Source organism: Arachis ipaensis, chromosome B5, assembly GCF_059453495.1.
Source record: "Arachis ipaensis isolate K30076 ecotype BB chromosome B5, ASM5945349v1, whole genome shotgun sequence".
Taxonomy (NCBI): domain Eukaryota; kingdom Viridiplantae; phylum Streptophyta; class Magnoliopsida; order Fabales; family Fabaceae; genus Arachis; species Arachis ipaensis.
In genome coordinates, this window is record NC_142440.1 from 148971394 (window position 1) to 148976419 (window position 5026).

A 5026-nucleotide genomic window follows, 5' to 3' on the forward strand; every position below is an offset into this window, starting at 1 on the left:
CCACTCAAATACGGTAAGTAACACAATTAATTTTATAAAATTATCAAAGACTAGGAGAAGAAGGAAGGGCGGTGCTGGCGGGACTAGGAGCGGCCGTCGCCATTGCCATCAAACAAGCGAGAAAGATTGAGAGAGAAGGCCGACACAGAGAGTGAGAGAGAACGACAAAACGCGAGGAGAGGAAGGAAGGGCTATGCTGTCGTTGCTGAAACTTCCTTTGCTGTCGTTGTTGCCAGAGAAGGACTTCGTCATCGCCGTCGTAGCTGGAGGCACAGAAAACGAAGAAAGGGAGAGCTTAGACCATCTCCAGTAGGGAACTCATCCCAGTTCCTGTTTATGGTCCACCTGTCATAAAAAGTAACTCCACATCAGCTTTTGCATCATAAACAATAAATAGGAACTCAAAGCATCTATCTCTTCTTCATTAGGAGGAACTAACTTTAGTCCCTATTGTGGTCCCACTTAATTAATTAATTAAAATACTTAAAATTAATATAATTAATTTTTTTCAATAATATTATTTAAATTTATAAATTTAAAAATAATTCATTATTAAAAAATATTAATATTAAATAAATTCATATATAATAATAATACACAATATATAATTCGAGATTATACTAATTTATAGTTTTGTGTTTACAACTGCTAATTTTAATAATATCATTAGCATTTTAAATTTTAAAAATAAAAATAACCAACTCAACTAAAAATTATTTTATAAGGTATAAAAATTAAATTTATTTTTTAATGTAAGTAAATTTAATTAATTATAATTTAATATAATAATATAAATAATATTCAATATTAATTATAATATAAATAATTAATATAAATTATTAATTAAATAAAAACTTAATTATTTAATTTAATTAATTATTTAATTAATTATTATTTAAATAATTAATATAAATTATTAATTAAATAAAAATATAATTATTTAATATAATTTTTATTATAATTATTACTAATTTAATTATTATTTAATTATTTAATTATTTCAGATTTTATATTATTATTTTTTTATAATAATTTGCCAAATGACAAGTTATTATTGGTTAATTTGAGTCCCTGCTTAGAGAGACTCCCTTACTTTGATCCTTGTGCGGGAACTCACTCCTTCTCTCCTCCAATGGTTAGAGTTCCTATATGTCAGAAAAAAGTCAAAGAGGAACTCACCATTGGAGGTGCTCTTAGGTTAACTAGAGAGAAAGAGGAGGGATACAATGGAGGATGAGTTGTTCCGACACCGCCGCCCCTACTGTCACCGTCGACAGAACTCGCCATTAGAGGCACTGTCCTTACTAACGGCTCCAACCTCGACGGTTACAACATCATTGTCAACAAACCTCAGCCTCGTGGCGATGGCGAAGGTGATGGCAGTGGCTTCAAAAGTGGAAGAGACCGTGGATATGGTGGTGGTGGATTTAGCCACGGTAGTGGCCGTTGTGAAGGTGGATACAACATAAACAGTGGCAATGGAGGTGGCGGTTATAGAAGTGGCAAGGACCGTGGTTATGGGGATGGTGACAGTGACTAGTATTTGGTTATGGGTTCGTGGTATTGTTATAGTTCTATCTAACTTTTGACCTTTGAATCTGGTTGTTTGTTGGGAGGATGATGGTGGTAAGGAGAAAGAGGCAACGACACTGGTAATTGTGGAGACGATGACATTGGCGGTTGTAGTAGACGTAGATGAGAATTGGAGAGAAAAAATTTTAGTGGTGATAAAGCCATTGAGGGTTAGGGATTAGGATGAGTTAGGTTACACTAAAAAGAGATAATTTGAAATTTTGGGTAATTTTTTATGGTTTAGATAATTTTGTCGTACGAAACTCATTTTTCATGGGTACAAAACTTTAATTTTATTGTTTCGTGGATAATTTTGTCTGCGTTTAAAAATTTTAAAAATAAAAATAGTAGTTTACTCTAAAAAAAACCATAAATACTAAGACAATTCAAGTGTATTTTTAAAGGATTTATCTTTTTTATTTTAAAATTATTCTTTCAATTTATGAATTAGTTAAAACACTACAATTATAAATGGCCGAGATACCTAATATTATGATTACAAAAAGATTATATGTATAAAAAAATAATTGACCAAATTAAAAACTATTTATAAATATTATTTTATATATTTTATATTTTAACGTATATTTTATATAATCACTTAAATTTGGTGACTTATTTTTTATATAGACGTAACATAATTTTTGTTAGGTCTTTAGTTATAATCTCGACCTCAAAAGAGAGAACAAGCAATATCAAAATACCTATAATTTTATTCCTTTCGGCATAACCATTAAGAAAAAAATTAAAGGTCATCGATACGTTATAAAAACAAACACAAGAGACACATATGAACAATTACAAAAAATTATTAAAGACCAAAACAAAACACTAGATATAAGTATATAACCTCCAAACTCTAGGCCATTCGATTATTCTACCAAGAGCTTCACCTCTACTTCAATACAACCACTCCATCAATTTCTTAAGTGTGGACTACTAATGCTACTCTTTTAACCCACTTCTTTATCAAGATAAATACTCTTTTTACACCGTCAATTGGTCTAGCAATTTCTCTCTAATTATGCCCACTTCATTCGTTAGACTCAAGGTTTTAAGTTTTAACCACTAATACACTTCTTCTTTCACTACAAACTTAAAAACACCATCAATTTTTGGGTTAGATTTGTCTTTTTATTATCCATTGAATTTTTTTTTATTGCAATGTCATTTGTATTGATATTTTTTTAACCTCTTCTTGTGTAATGTTTTACTATAGCTTCTTCCTCACTAAATTGTAACATGAATTGAGACTTAAGTTTGCAGATTTTTCTTGCTTTCTCTTCTGAATCTTTTATATTATTATCATTATTTGTTCTTGAGCAATTTCTTCTTCTTCTCTTTGATTTTTGGACGCTTTCTTTCTTTTTTGTTGGGTGATATTTTCTTGTTTCTTGATTATGTTTTTCTTTTTTTAGATGTGTGTCTATACCCTTTTGTTAATGTTGCCTCCAATTTTTTTTTGTCTATATTTTATTTATTTCTTTTTGTGAAACTGCTTTTTCTAATTTTATCACCCTCTTGTTATTAATTTTTTTTTTTACTTTTTTTTCTTCTTCTTTTAGTCCAATTTGAGTCAAATTTTCTTCAATAATATCTTTAAAATCAAGCGGATATACCGATTTAGAATAACATTCATTTTTTTTCTCTGTTTGCTTCAAGTAATTCAGCTTTTTCTTTATCCCACGTAAATTCAGTTGTCTTTTATATTATTTTTTAGTACTTTCTATCATCATTGATATATATTGTTGAGATAAAATCTTGAGTAGAAGTCAAGTTCTCTATCATTTATAAATTAAGAGGATTTATTTTTTCCACTTGCATGCATTACTACTTTTTTATGTACTTAAAAAGTATTTATATACAGTGTCTACTTTTTTTTTTTTTAATCGTAATGTAGTTGTTTAATTAATCTTAGGCTATGTTTGGTTAGAAGGAAAGAAATAGAAAAGAAAGAAATAGAAAGGAAAGAAATTGAGTGAATTTGTATTTTCTTTAGATGTGTTTGGATGAAAGGAAAATAAGAAGGAAAGAAATGTTATAAAAAGATAACTTTATCCTTGTATTATAAAATACATTGAAATAAGTGAAGGGGTAATATTGGAAGTTGTGAGAGAAAATAAGTTTTCCCTCCCTTTTCTTTCCAACATTGGAGAGAAAAAAAATTGGTGAATCCCACCAGTTTTTTTCCACCCCTTTTCTTTCCTCTTTTCTTTCCTTCATTTTCTCTTCAAACAAACATAGTGTTAGTGATAGCTACGATGCTTAAAAATATTTGTCTAATTTACTAAAAAAAATTAAAAATTCATATTTAATTTTAAAAATATAAAAATAAATAGTTATTAAATATTTAAAATTTACCATAACAAATAAATTAAACAAAAATTAAATACGAAATTATAGACATTATAAAATTTACCATTAATTTTATATCAATAGCCACTAACTAAAAATGATCCAACCATAATAAAAAGTTGAGTTTAAGCTTTATTTGTATCATTTACCAAATATAACATAAAAATAGTACTAAAAACAAAATAATTTTACAAAATAAAATAAAATTCTTCACAAACCATCTAATTTATTTTTGCTTGTTATTTAAATTTTATAGGTGGGTGAAGATGGAAATAGAAACATCTTATGCATATATTATATCTGATCCAAAACAAAGATTTTTTTTTATAATACAACCACTAAATCTAAATTATAACAACAATAAAATATCGAATTCTTTCAATCCATTACAATTGACATATCCGGTATCAAGTGTTTTGGGCAAAATGTGACAGGCAAATTCATGCCATATTTGATTGTTATGCAAAAATTGTTGTGCTTTTTTAACAGAAAAAAAGTATTTCATTTATGAAATAGTCATCCGTGTTGTAAAATAAATAAATAAATAAGGAAGAGAAATAAATATAAAATATAGAAATATAAATATGCTCTTATCTCACTAAAATATAAGTAATTTATCTATTAATAGTATAAATATTATAGCTTAAAACCACATAGAGATAGAGAGAGAGAGTTTATTTGCGGAGAAGAATATTATAGTAAAAGAGGAAGAGAGTAGAATATTTTATTGCTGTGTGTAATGTCTCTACCATACCCCCTATTTATACATGCATGGGGTCATTATTTTCAACATGCATTTAAGTCCATTTTCTCTTGAGAATGGACATCCACGTTGATCCTTATCACAACACTCCCCCTTGGATGTCCATTTAAGATTATTGCCTCATTAAAACCTTACTAAAGGAAAACCCTGTGGGAAAAACCTTAGTGAAGGAAAAAGAGTACAATATCCTTTGTGATGGGGACTGCCTCGTTAAAAACCTTGTCAAGAAAAACCCAATGGGAAAAAAAAAACCTGACCAAGGGAAAAAGAGTACAGTCTCCCCCTCCTGCCGACATCATTTAATGTCTCGAAATCGGCGCATTCCAATCTCATGTA